The 15,337-nt window shown below is 36.6% G+C and overlaps 1 protein-coding gene across 2 annotated transcripts in view; it reads left to right on the plus strand.

Moving 5' to 3' along the window:
• sntg1 (syntrophin, gamma 1) overlaps nt 1-15,337 on the plus strand; it is a 939,332-nt gene that overhangs the window by 362,061 nt on the left and 561,934 nt on the right. For both annotated transcript variants that reach the window (XM_051929377.1, XM_028803505.2), the window contains exon 3: nt 1,286-1,418. The gene's annotated coding sequence lies outside the window, so the exon portion shown is untranslated. The remainder of the gene's footprint in view (nt 1-1,285; nt 1,419-15,337) is intronic.

The raw sequence follows: 15,337 nt of genomic DNA on the forward strand, positions 1-15,337 counted from the left end.
TTCCTTGGATGCCATTTGTGTGCACTGAATGTCTTTTCACAACCCCTGAAGGTATAGTTTGAATCCCAGTGTTTATGTAGCGTTGTGCAGATTTGTCTTAATACTGCAGTTTTCATCTTGCATCCCAAAGACACACACCTTTGGTCAAGTGGTGACTCTAAATCGATACAAATGCGAGTGTGCTGGCATCCTCTTACATGGTCCATTCCTGCTTTGTGGCAGATTCTACTGGGCCCCTGACACCTTACGCTCTAAAATTTATTTGGATTAATAAAAATGTAGATGGAATTAGGTGCACTATTAATAACCAAAAATCAATACCTATAACATGCTGTAAATTCCAGAGTTCAAGGTGGGCTCTGACTGTAGGTTGTGTGAAAGCAGAAATTGTTTATGTACAGTATGTTTGTGTGCATCAGTTGATGGAAAGAAATATAACTTTACCCTTTCTGTGACCTGTTGACACTTTGTAAAGTTAAAGAAGCCACACATACCAAGTCATACTGAAATACTGGCCCCATCTCTGTCGATAATGGAAACCACTGGCAAAACTGTAAGTTCAATGGAAGCTCTGTTTAGAGGTGTGTGCTGTGTATATGGCATCAAGTGCTTGTGGATTTAGATTTTCATTTGGGGTGGTCAGAAAGAAATAGCATACCGATGAGATTTGATTTGCCTTTAAGAAGCTACGTTTTCTAGTATAGGGCTGTACTCTAGGAACATCAACATTAGGGCAGGAATTAACCAAATGCAGGAGATATCTGGGCTACCTAGTGAAAACCCACATTTACATGAAGAAAGGTGTAAAATCCACCATAACTTGGGTAGTCAACCCATGTCCCTAGAGCTGTGAGGCTATAGTAAGAACCAGTGGCAGCCATCCATGATAGTAACATGCCCCCAAAGCAACTAAGAAGACAAGTTCAATACAGTTTGAGTCATTATGAAGCCTCTAACTGATCAGGTGTTAGACAAGTCCAAATTTCATGTGACTAGTAACATATGGTTTTAATTTAATGTTTGTGAATCCTTTTAGCAAGTAAAAAAATGACAAAATGAAAATGTTACTTTTCACAATTTATCATTTGCTTTGAATAAGGAAATACTTTCGGGTTGTGTACTGAATTGTTTTATTCTTTAGACATTCCCGTTTTCTTCTCACATCCCAAAGGCATGCACATCAGATCAAGTGGTGACTCTGTGAGCATGCTGGCATCCTCTACTATCCATACATGCATCTGTTTGAACCTTTGTTCATTTGCACTTTTTTGTTTTCTCTCAATAGGATAACTTGGCCACTTTGGAATAACTGAATGGAAACACATCACCCACTCAGTCATCCAATATTTGATCTTCAAGGAGACAAGACGAAAGCCCAAATTATAACAGCAGGCATGATGAATCTACTTTAAGGAAAGGTAAATTGAATTTCTGTCATCCCAATGTGTACGCCAATCTAAGTGGAATTGCCAATAATTAATGAAATTACGTGATGAATGAGTGACCACTAAAGTGCCATCAGTGTGTCAAACTGGATGAATGTGCCTATCAAGGGATAGTGAGAAAATCTTATAGCAACTGTATAAATTAAGCAAAAAAAAATCAAGATCCAGTACTTTGGGAAGAAATATCTTTTAAGTTTAAATATTACTGCAATGCGTATTGTCAGACATATACTGTACCTATTTTTTAGTTTTTTGAAGTATCCTTTTATATTAAATTGGCTATCTCAAAGCACCTTAAATGTTTAAAATGATATGATACATTTTTCCATATTTTTGCATGCTTAAATACCTTTCTTAATGTCACATTATAATTCAGTGATTCCGATTGACTGAATTGTGATTTACAGTCGGTACACTTGCCACTACAAAAACACAACCCTAGGAATGACACATATTAACAAAAGTGGCTTAGATACTGTAGATTTTATTAAAAATAATCTGCATTCTCCATTTAAGTGTATTTTTAAGCATATTCTCTTGGTGTGGGATAGTATCTTCTGAGGTATACTTAAAAAAATTAAAAGATAAGGAAAAAGGAAAGTGTGCATTTATGTCCATGTATGCACAATATATCAATCCTTAATTGTTAAAGCAAGCACGTTTGCCTGTGTAATTGTGTTTTTAAATATATTTTAGTGTTTGAAAATAATAATAATGCAATTCCAGTATTGTGCCTTTTGTATAAAACACTTATTATGGTTGTGTGTACAAGTGAAACTGATGGACTTGGTCAATATTTTTTAATCATGGATTTCAGAGAGCCATGCAGCAATCATTAAAGTGGTCCATCTCATTGTATTCCCTCAAGTCAGCTAAAGATTTACAATCTGCTGCAAACAAGAAATAACAGAAGGTGATCGCCTAAAATAGAACTGTGGCAGCCTCTCATTCATTAAAATCAACAAATAAATCAACTAAACTTCAAATGATCTTCCAGGGTGTTTTTTTTTCAACTAGGTCTATACTTCATAAATTAAAAAAATGAAACTTAATGAGCCACAAAAACATTATTTTATAAGTTGTAAATTATAGATTTTATGCTATCTAGTAACAGCACTCAGCTTTTTATCTAATTTTGCAAGTAGAGTGGTGTATTGTTAACTGGTAAACTCAATACTGAAAAACAACAGTATGAATGGTGTTACAAATGTAAAAAAGGAATACAACTGCAAAATGTAAAAATGAATGCTCTAAGAATAAGGCCTTTAAGTCTATACAGTAGTAGGGGATATGATAACTGTTTTATTAGAATATTGAAAAGACACTGTATTTTAAAGCTGTTTGCATTACAATTTGAAATAGAAAACGTCTTACAGACTTGAATGTATTTTTGTATGTTTGCACTAACATAGTTTCATCTTCATATTGTGAAAAAGACACTGTAAAAGCTTAAAAAGTGTAACCCTAATTCTACCTAATAGATACAGTAAGGTGGCTGCCAAAGGGTAAAAATGCAAACACAAGAAGGAATGTGTCAAATTATAAAATATCAAATTAACCTAAAAAAAGCTGCAGAAAAGCAGTGTCAAAAAGTAAGCGTGCTAAATACACCAAAATCAAAAATATGCAGTCCACAACACAAACTTGTTTGATATGCTTTCAGTGATCTTTTACAGTCCAGATATCCTAGGAAAATCAATCCATCAGAAATTACCACCCCACATAATCATCTAGTATCCACTTTGATGTTGATTTTTTTGTCATTAATTCTACTCATTCATTTTTTTAAGTTAATTTCATGCACACCTTTTCTGAAATGTGCTTCAAGTTGTCATTTTTTGGTATCTGACAGTATGGTGACATAGTGGTTAGTGCTCTTAGCTTACAGACCCAGGATCCTGGTTTTACAGTGTGTGCCGGGTATTTTGTCTGTGTGGGCCCTGCAGTTTATCTTCATGTTGGAATGGGTGTTTCTCCATGTACTCTGTTTTTCCTTCTCACATCTCATATTTGGCTGACTGGTGGTCCCAAATTGGTCCTTTGAGTGTGTGTGCGTTTACACGTGTGGACCATGAGATGGACCATCCAGGGCTGTTTTCCACCTTCCTCCTGGTGGTGCCTGGATAGGTACTGTATTAACACTCAGTTTTGTTGTATTTTGTTTTTGCCCTTTATGGACACCATGTTATCGTAAAATAATCCTTGCATCCATCGATTCATTGACTGTAGAATTAAACGTAGACTTATAGGGGCTGATGACTAAAATAATACAATAAATAAAAATGAATTGATGCTGGTATTTTTGCCTCTCTATTTATGCATAATCACATTTTTCCTGCAGTCTCATAATTTCAGATGCCTATGTCTTATAATTTTGCATGCCTGCTTAATTGTACTGCTAATTCCAAACACTTCAGTAACAATGTAATGCATGGGTGATCTGTAGTTAAAGGAGGAGGAATATGAGTCATCCTAATTTCAGTCTTTACATACTGATGTTATTTGTCTTTAGAAACACAAATACTGCATACTGAATAACATTAAACTGCACCCAATTCCATCATCTCTGAGACTGAGCACATACACTTTGGTTGGAATCACATATAAAGAACAAGTAGTATTTTAACTCTTAGTGCGGATGTTGACTTTTGTCAACAGGAGGGGTTGAGGGTGGCAGTCAACTGTAAATGATGACCAAACCCGCCATTACACTTTAGTTAGACTCTCTTTGCTAGAAGGAAAGTTAGTTTGGTTGGTCTGACTGAGATTCCCTGTGCTCATGTCAGTAGTGAAGAGCAAACAACAACAAAAATGGTATCATCATCTGGCGAAAGATCGAAACGAAAATACCCAGTGGACGACATTTTGCATATTATTACTGAATTGGACTCTGACTTGTTGTAGTCCGATTTTGATGCAAGTGATCTGGAGATTGAGATCAAAAACAAAAGTAAGGTGCCCGCATCAACTGATCGTAGTGCTGAACACCTTCGTGTAGCTGATGCACCTATACGCAATGTTCGCCCGGGTGGACCGTCACTTACAATGACAAGAGGTACAAACCAGATTGCATTGCACTGCGACCGATACTGCCACAGCCATCAAAGCCTCCCGCCATGCAAAGACAACATGGCAGCTAGCCAGCCGCTCATCCCTGCCAGCTGTCATGCTGTCCATGAGTGGCTCGAGCCACAAGAGACAGCAAACTGGTGGCCACAGCACACAGCAACAGACATTTCATGTTGATTTACATGTGAAACTGTTGCTCTGTGTGCTTTTCAGAAAACTGCATTTTTTGGAAAAAATATTCAGCCCTCAAAGAGTTAACAAAAGAGAATGTTTGCCAAAATTATTTAATGTACCTTGTAATGCTTGGAAAAAATGTAATAAACATGAAAAATGCTTGTTATTAAGTTCTAAACTATAATACTACTGAAAACTCTTACCAAAGAATTTTCTGTGTGATTGGATCTACTGTTTTAACATCTCCAATGAATATGCAATTTCATAATCACAGTCATGCGTGTTCTATGATCCAAACAGGCTCGATTAGAATCACATAAAATGGGTGACAATTTTGAAAGAATTGTTTTTACAGAAAGAAATTGTTTTCATGAAGTGAGTTATAACTGTAATTATCATTTTTATCAAAGCACCCTGTTGCTTAGTATATTTAAAACACACTAAGTGAATCACAGTTGGTCATAGGTCCCAATCGTTTCTCCTTTTATAATGCTTTATTTTCTATCATACATTGCAGTTTTGCAAACTGTAATAACAACATAAAATTTAAATTTCAAATTTGGAGTGTACCATATTAAACTAACATTGTTCAATATGCAGTAAAATGATAAGATCTGATGTCCACCAACAGAGCCACTCATTTTCTGAACACATTTATTCCATTTCAGTGTTGTGGAGAATAAATCTTATTTGTGTACTTCCGTTCTGCATTGAACGCAGTCATACCCGAGCTTCTTCATAGCAAACGTCTCAGTATTAAAATGGACTATGTCACATGACTGGTTCTCTGACTTTCTAAGTAACAGACATCAAACAGTGAAGATGGACGAAAATATATCAGTGCAGTGTGCCCTCCAGGCTGTTTTGTTCCCTTAGAACAGGCTCTCTCTACTCTCCTTTTCCTTACACCAATAACTGCACCTCCAGTAACCCATCTGTACAACTGCCAAAGTCTAATGATGGCACCACCTTGACTGGCCTGATTACAGGCAGGCATAAGGTGCCATATTTGAGGGAGGTGGATCAGCTGGCCAGTTTGTGCATGCTCAACGACCTTAACTTGAATACGGTGGAAATCATTATGGATTTTAGGAGATACATCTCACCTTCAACACCCCTAGTTGTAATGTTATCACTATGACCAGAGTAGAATCATTTCACTTGGAGTCTGAACCGGGATAAACACTGCTCTTATCAAAAATTCTCAGTAGTGTATGTTTTTTTTTCTACATCACCTTAAGAGGTTTAACCTTGCCCAATCAGTGCTGGTACACTTTATTAGAACTGGTTTTGAAAGCATCCTCACTTTCTCCATAACAGTCTTGTATGGAAATGCATCTGCTCACTGGAAGCATTAACTGCAGCTTGTTATTCAGCCCGCAAAAGAGATCTCCACTGTGGTCCTGTATACATCATAGGTCAGGAAACATGCTGCAAAAATAATGAGATACTAAACTCACCTGTGCAACCATCTTGTTCAGTATTACCATCGCGGAACCGTTACCAGTCACTAAAGGCGAGAACTACTAGACACACAAACAGTTTTTATGCTACTGCAGTCTCTCTGGTTCTCAGTCTTTCATTCGTCTCTGTCTTTTCCTTATCTCTAATCTCCACCTTCCTATCTAAACTGCTTATTTTCATTTATTTTATAAAGACTTTCTTGATATATATGATTGGTTTGGTGTGCAATTCTACATTACTATAATGTCTGATATATTTATGCAAAATATTGTTCACCACTGTACATAATGTTGTATTGCCCTCATTTATTGTGTATTTTGTTGTTTTTACTACAGTATATTTACCTTGTCATGTGCAAGGATGCAACAGTAAGAGAAAGTCCCATCAACTAAATTCAAGTTCAAGTTCTAACTATGCACTAGGATCATGTAGAAGCTAGCTCCATACAGGACATCCATTCATCTCAGAGTACACTAACACCAACGCTCATTCACTTTCCTCCTGTTGGTTTTGAATTACCAGTTAACCTGTCGTGCATTTTTTTAAATTTGGAATTAGTAGTTAGCATGGCCACCTCATGGCTCACTGTTCTCCTTTGTTCGTTTTAAAACTTTATTAGCTGTTACATAATTCATATAAGGTGTGTTTTGATGATGTCATCAGATAATCTTTTAGCAATAAAACAAAGTTAATTTTATTAAAAACTAGGGGGCTTCACTCCTTGCTTGCTTCACTCGCCAAAAACATAACCCAAACCCGATGACACCCCGGCCTGTGCTAAGCGCCAGCCACTTTGCATCTCTGCCGCCAGCGTTGTGAAGAGGTGGGCTGAACGCACCCCAAGAAGACACGGTCACTCCTCCGAAACCCCCTCTTAAACGGTGATACAATGGGAAACAAATAGTTTTTTTTTACCTCCTCTTTGCTCGATCAGTTGTTGGCTTGCTGCTGCTGTGCCATGTGATCTGTATCTCGTGCAGCGCTTCAAACATTTAAAAGCCATTACAGCAGCTGTCCTTTTGTCTCACTGCCTTGTCTCTCTTCTCCCCCAGACATCCTCTTCTCCCGTTGGGGGTCCCGCTCCTGAGGCGTACCCCTATGAAGAGGAACATTTTCCATTGTTTTCATTGAGAGACGGAACTGTCCCCTCTGACTACACACGGAGCTCAATTCAGTCCTGAAAGAGACTTATGTTTGTTTGAAGTGTCTGGATAACATTTCTGTCTCTAACATTTCCTGTGTGTCTGTGCAACTCTGTGACCCAAACGTGCCAGCATATGTGGATTTCATTTTCACCAAACAACAAACCTTTTAATTCTCGCAGATATGCCTCTTGATTGGGAAGAAACACTACTTTTCTTGTTTGAAAATGGTTGTAAGTAGGGCATGACTTGACCGTCTCACAGGACGTGAAAGTGTCTCTCTTCAAAAGATCACGTCTCGTCGCAGGATAAAAAGTCTCGTTTCGTCCCAAGATTTCTTTTTATAATAAAGAGAAATAAAATCTTTAACAACAATACTGTATAGAGCTTTTAGTCATTTTTGTAAATCAAAATCAATTAATCATGTAATTTGCCTCTAATCATTTTGTGTCTTAAGCCACTGGAGCTGGGGAAGCCCAAATCCTATATTGGTACTATTGGAAATTAGGCAGTGACTAGTCATGATTGGGTCACACTATGGGGCATAATTTCAAACCTGCTCTTCAATTTCGTTGTTCCTTTCTTCAATTTCGTTGTTCCTTTGTAAAAGTGACAATGACAATAAAGATCTATCTACACTGAACCAAGTTAGAGTTATAAATGACATTGCCGTGTTTGTCTTTGGGATGAAGATGATTCAGACAGGTGGAGAATGTGCAGACTTTACACAGTTGGTAGTCGGGTTCCAAACTGAACTTGCAACACATGAAATTGTGAGGAAGGAGTGTTGACATTGCATTGGCATGCCACACCTTATCAAGCATAAACATAATGTTCTCAAATGCAATCCAATTATGGATTGTATGGCCCTCAGCCTCTCCTGGAAGTGTCAGTCACTAGGAATGAACCGACCCTGCCAATCTGTATCACAGGGTCCACTCATGCATATACTGAGACTCTCACTAGGCTAATTTGGAGATGTCAGTTATTCACACTTGAGCATAGTGGGAGGAAATCTGAAACAAAGATGTACCTCTGCAATTACTGCAATCAAGACAAGAGACAGATGGGTATGAGTATGAATATGGGTACATTTCTGGGTAGATTAATCAAACTGAAATGGAGATAGACAAAAATTGAAAAAGTACACAAGGGAGCAGGAGTTCTTTAATGAAGTGAATTTCAAGCAATAGATTTAACAGTACAGAATTGTAAAGTATTACCTGTTGAAAAAAATACAAGTTCAGTGTAATCATTTTCTTTTATTTCCTGCTTTATATTTTCATTTTTAAGTGTTAATATTCTAGTTCTTTATATAAGAAACCAAAGGGCATTGGTGCTGTTTAATTACTTCTCATGAGCATGTTTTTAAAATTTTTTTATATCTCATTATTAGCAATTTTTGTTTAACTGTTGACAACTCAGTAGCCATAAGAAGGCAATAAGAGAAGGGGCTCAAACCCCACTGAAGTTAATATGTTTTAATAAAATGACCTAATTTATATCCACAATCTCCCAGATTCTTTTTTGTAAATGTACGATTTAAAAGCACGTTAAAAAAAAAAAAAAGAGTGTACCAACCCTCTCTGCAGTGCAAAGGCCGGCCACAAAATGCAAAGTGGATGCTACCGTATAGTTGAAAATAAAACATCTTGCATATGCTGACACATTATGTATTGCCCCTGACATGAAAAATTATACTTGCTGAAGGAGCACAGTGCATCAGCTTTTAATAATAGAACAAAAATTAGATACGAGAGTTATTCATGATTCCCCACAGAGGAAGCTTGATTAGATCTTATGAAGCAATGTCAATCTTTATTTTATGCTGAATGCCTCAAATAAATAAAACTATTATAATTAAGAAAAAGTAAATACCAGCACAGAAATATAAAAATCAAGACAAAATAAATCAATGTCAACAAATAAGAATATAAAATGGTATGTGTTATTAAAATATGCAATTAATATTTACTGTATTATCCAAGTGGTGGCAAAATTAAGTTAGATTACTTCAAAATTAAAATGACTTTCAAGGGCACTCTAATTTGAGATTATATTGTGTGTTAAATGGAGAAAATATGGAAACAGTATGCATATGGCATGTTAAAAGCTTAAATGTTAAAAAATGTTTTTTATCTATATAATGTATAGAAAATTACAAGGTTTTAAAATATAATTTGTGAGAGCTGTTCAAAAATGTGAATCTTTCTTTATGTATAGGAATTACTTAATAAAAAGCAGGATAGACTACTCAAAAGAATTATTTAAATGTGTGCAGTTGTATACTGTAGAAATTCAACTTTTAAAATAAATTTTGCAAACATTTATCTTTCCACAGAGGGAATATATATACGAAAAACAAGCAATCAAATACAAAAATAAAAACCAAAACAGCATATGATGGTGTGCCATAATTTTTTGTATGGTGGAGGAAGGACAAAGACACAATCCTGTACTCTTACTGTACCTCACTCACTACTTTGTGTGGTGGCACGATAAAGAGTGAGATGGCTGCCTGTTACTGTCTCATACTCTCTGACTCACTGAGGCACACTGTAATCAGATAAAGAGTGAGATGTGCTATGCAGCAACAAAATGCAAGATATGCTTTATGATACACTCATTATGACATGCTCACCATGGCACCTGATGGTGGGAGAAGGAGTGACACGTAGATTTCCCATAATTCCCATAATAATCTCATGTGTAGATCTTGCCAGGCTAACTGTAATTGTTTTCAACAGCACTGATTATTACATTTCTTCTTAAAAATAAAACGATATGGTATATGTGAAATCCTGCAGCCTTCTGCACAAAACCTAACTCTTCAGTACCGATGAGTGAAGTGATTTGTGTAAAACTTGGGTTGGGGTTTCACTTCACACAGACAACAAAAAAATTCCAAATAATTGATGTTTAGCAATAAGTGAAATTCATTTCATTCCCATGTGTATTTACATCTCTTCTGCAACCTTTTTCTGCTTTTCCAAAAGCATGACTAGTACAGAATGTAGAAAGGCAGAAGCAGATAGAAAACATGTACCTGCTTACACTTCTCCACTAAAATCCATTAGCCTGGACGTATGACCTAAGGCAACTCTCTGAAAGGATCCTGGATTTGATCGTTTTACGGAGTTAGGGAAGCGATTACAGATGGTGCTACCTTATACTTGTAAAGTGTGAGGCAAACCCACCAGAGTGAATGTGCAATAGGTGGTGCGTGATGGCAATGAAAGGAAAGTGCATGTAGCACTGATGCCAGGAAGCAGTTCTCTGCGCAAAGAGTTGTGGGAACCTGGAACAAACTGAGACATGTAGTTGAAGCAGAAGGCTTGGCAACCGTTAAGAAAACCTTTTTGCCAAACAAATGAGCTTGATGGATTGAATGGTCTCCTCTTCTTTGTTAAATTTATTATAGTGACAGTGTGTGAAGCTGCATGGAGGATTGGGAAAATGGCTGCAGAATTGGAGGGCAACTGAGGAAGGAACCAATGGTTTTTGGCTATAGAATATCCTATAGGGAGCAATCTTCTTTGATTTTTATCCCAAACAAATATAAAAACTCATACTAATCTTTTTCACAATTGTGGAAGGAATTTTAGTGGCAATTTTGCAAAAACTGTATGCAAAATGAAACTCTGATGTTTTTTTTCATCACTAGTCACCAGTAAAACAACACTGCAATGCACATGTGCGTATGTTGTAGTTAAAGCTATTGGCATACAGCTGTATTTTGTCCTATTGCACCACATGTATAACATACTATAATGAGTATAACCTAAAGATCATGTTCGCTGTACTTTTGAGACTGTATAAGGGGAGTTGATTAGGGACAATTCTCTGCATCCAATTCTCCACTGTATGACTAAATTTCATGCTTTGCCTCTAGACCACAGTTATTTGCAATCAGAGGCAAGCCAAATTAACATTTAGACAAACAAGAGATTCAGAAAGTATTCAGACCCCTTCATTTTTGGCACACTTTATTGGTACTTTAAATTGTGGTCATGTACATCCCGTTTACTTTAACTCTCCTTGTGATGTGTTTAGAACTTGACTGGACATTGTATAGAAAGGTACATACATGTGTAACTAAGGTCTACAATTCACACTGCAAGTAACGACAAAACCTAAGCCATGAAGTTCAAGTAATTGTCTGTAGACCTCCATTATAACATTGTTGTGATGCATAGATGAGGGCAAGGTGATAAAACAATTTCTAAACCTTTGAGTGTTCCCAGGAGCAGTGTGGCCTCAATAATTGTGAAATGGAAGAAGTCTGAAACCACCGGGACTCTTTCTAGAGTTGGTCATCTGATCAGATTGAGCAAATGGACAAGAAGAACCTTGGTCAGGGAGGCACTGCAAGTCTAACAGATCTTAAGAAGACCTCTGCTGACATGGAACATTGTGTTATAAGGACACATATATCTCAGCAAAACTCCATCAATCAGACTTTTATTGAAATCTTCAGGCAGAACTCCAAGCAATATGTCTGGCAAAGACCAGGTAATACTCAACACTTTCCTAATGCCATCTATAAGAAAGAAGTTTGGTGCTGTGGTGGTGGCTGCATCATGCTTTAAGTGTACCTATTAGGGACAGGGAGATTAGTTAGAATTGAGGGAAGGACGAATGCTAACAAATACAGAAAGGTACTTGAAGTAAACCTACTCTGGAGTTCATGCAATCTTAGACTTGGGTGACAGTTCATCTTTCAGTGGCTCAAAATATACAGGCAAGATGGTGGAGTGGCATCAGGACAAGTCTCTGACTGCCCTTAGGTAGACCAGCCAAATGTCTAGACCTAATAAAACCCAATAGTATATATTCTGAGAGAACCTGAAGATGGCACTTTACAGATGTTTCTCATCCAGTCTAAAAGCATTTGAGGAGATGTGGCAAGAAGCATGGTATACATTACCCAAATCCAGGTGTGTAAAGCTTGTAGAAACTTGGCCACAATGAATCAAAACCTCAATTACTGAATTAAGGGTCAAAAAATTTTAATGAATGAGAGCTTTCATTTTTGGATTTTGTAAATTAAATTTGCAATCTTTCTGAAACATGTTTTCACATTGTCATTTTGGGTTATTTAGTGTAGAATGCTTGGCAAAAATGGCACATTTGTCCTTTTAAAATGAAATCTGCAACATAATAAAGTTTGCAGAGAGTGAAGGGGTCTGAATACTTTTTAAGTCCACTGTATAGTACAATAAATGTAGGAAATCATAACATGCAGATATCTAAAGCTTAACTCAAGACATCTTAAAATGAGTACTTTTACGTTTTAAGATACTGGATTAAGAAATCTTAAAAAATCAGAAAATTATTTTAGGATATCTGAAATACACTTTCAGATATCTGAAAATAACAATTCTTATGCATTTTGAAGAAAAAATGTTTTACGATACCCCAAAATAGTTTTCCCATTCTGTCAGTAGGACTTGTTGCCTATTTAAAAGCATTTCAGGTATCTCAAAATAATCAGGAAGCTTTTCTGAAATGTCTGCAGTTATATTTTAGATATCTAAATATGACCAGAAATCTTTAAATGAATTCCTTAATTTCTAAAGATAATCTTATATATTTATGAGGTAGGGTATCTTGGAACAAAATTTGAGATATGCAAGTCAAGATTTGTCAGATTCATTTCATATCTTCAAAATAGTGGAAGCTCCTAATGAAGACATTAGCTTGCAATTTCTTGAATAGAACGTTTAGATACTCCGAAATGCACATGTAGTTATTTTAAGATATCTGCAAATGCATTTAAATAAATTTCAGATATTGAAAAGTAAACAGGAGGTAGTTTAAGTGTATCTTGAAATGCATTTGGGTTTTCTTCAAATAGGCATATTATCATAAGCCTGTCAATTATTTTTATATATAACTAGCCATGCCCCACTGCTTCACCCGTGTATTAGTGAAAAAGGACAGTGAGAGGGCTCTGCCCGGCTCCCCACTCCTAACGTCACGCTTCCCACTACCCTCGGCCCACAGCCTCTGTCTCGGATTAGCGCGAATATATCGCTCCTGTAAGCGAACTATGATTCTTATGTTCAAGCAAATTATAGAAAAAAACCCAATCTAAATTCGTGAAGTAGTTATCTCGTGAAAAGCAGACAGACATACAGAAAGACAGATAGACGTTGGATTTTATATATGAGGTGTGGTCAAAAAATACGGTGAATGTTTTAAAAAAGAAACATTTATTGTAGTAAAATATTTACAAGAACTAGTCACCCTCAAAATACTCTCCTCCACTTCGAATACACTTATCTCAACGCTCCTGCCACTTTGCAAAGCAGTTCTGGAAATTTTCTTTCGAGAGTGTCTTTAGTTGGCCTGTCGTGGCTGCCTGGATGTTCTCAATGGATTGAAATCATTTGCTTTTCATGGTCATTTACAATTTAGAGAACAGCCAGAAATCATACAGTCCCAGAATCGGCAAATAAGCTGGATGCAGACACAGCGTAGTGTTTTTATTCTACAGAAATTGTTGTACTAGAAGGGATTTGTGACAAGGAGTGTTGTCATGATGAAGAAGGAAACCGTTTCAACATTTTCCTCGGTTATTGATGTTGAAGGACGTCCTGATCTTTTCTCGTCTTCAAAAGAGTCAGATCCATTCACTGTACTTTTTGATCACACCTCGTATACAGAGAGATAACACAAAAGCATTTCATGATATCTTATATGCATTTTAAGACATCATTAAATTTTGACTTGGCTTGCTGTAGTGTTTGTTGTTCAGTGTCAATCTATTTCTAGCTTGTTCATTACAAGGTCACGGGGCTCGATAGCCAATCCAAAATGCAACAATCCCAAGGCAGGGGGCAGCTTTGGGTGGGATATCACAGAGTTCACTAACCACACACACTTGCATATTCATCAGTTTAGAACTGTCAGTAACCATCTTAAAGACTAAAGTAAAGTATCCAGTAAAAATCCAAACGCAAAAAAGACGAGCATGAAAACTTGAGGGCAGTAGTGCAAAACTGGCCATATTGGACAGTAAATATGCCTCATTTATGGTATCTATTTGCCATGTGTATTTCATTTATATCTTATGAACAATATTCAACTGCTTCTGTGTTCAATCAAAGAAAACATTTGCTTTAATCTCTTAGCATAATAACATTTATTTTTATTAAGTATGTGAGATGTAATGGAGAAACTGTAAGAAAAAATAAACTTCACATCTAATTTTCTTTATAGAGTACAACATGGGGCAGTAAGCCAAGCAACAAAAATATAAAACACTCTGATTATCTTGAGAAACAGAAGCAGCTTTATTACCGTTGCCAAATCATGAAAAGATGTTATATTATTAATTAGGCATGTGTCATTTTGCACAAAAGCATGAGCTATGTTTTACTGTCAGGTTCAGCTTAGCTTTATTTAATCAAATAATTTCTTATCCACCTCAATCTGTTTATTTACTTGCTTTGTATACAGTGTATTTCAAGACAGGAACGTAGTTTAGATGTGTCACTAGCATAACTAAATATTGTAGAACAGTTTTCTTTATTGTCTTTTATCCAGTCATGGTAATATTTTTAACATGGAATGCAGTAGTTATTTTTTTTTTAATATGGAAGGGTTTTGGGGTGACCCTACAATAATTCAATTACAGATCTGTGCTCCACAAGAAGTCTTGTCCTTATCTTTGCACTCACCTGGGAAGGAGACATCTTACAGCCTTGTACTCTGGTTGAACTTCACCCAGTGAAGGATGTCCATGTCCCTCATTCATCTAATATTTAGAGCCCAGGCAGCAACACAGAGCAACAATGCAAGCAGGGGACCACTTTAGATACTTTATTCAGTCATTATAGTCTTTTACATTCTTAAATACTCTTAATTTTGAGAAAAACAAATGGATGTGGCAAATCACCAAACAACCTGACTGTTTCAGGAGCTGTCATACATGATGCTGGCCCAATGTGTGTGCCGTTCAGTCTCTTAAGGCTGTAGCTCATGGCATGTCTTTTTGATGGCTGTGTTCTTCCTGCTTCTTCTTCAAGCTACTGACTT

This window comes from Erpetoichthys calabaricus, chromosome 6 (assembly GCF_900747795.2).
Source record: "Erpetoichthys calabaricus chromosome 6, fErpCal1.3, whole genome shotgun sequence".
NCBI lineage: Eukaryota > Metazoa > Chordata > Cladistia > Polypteriformes > Polypteridae > Erpetoichthys > Erpetoichthys calabaricus.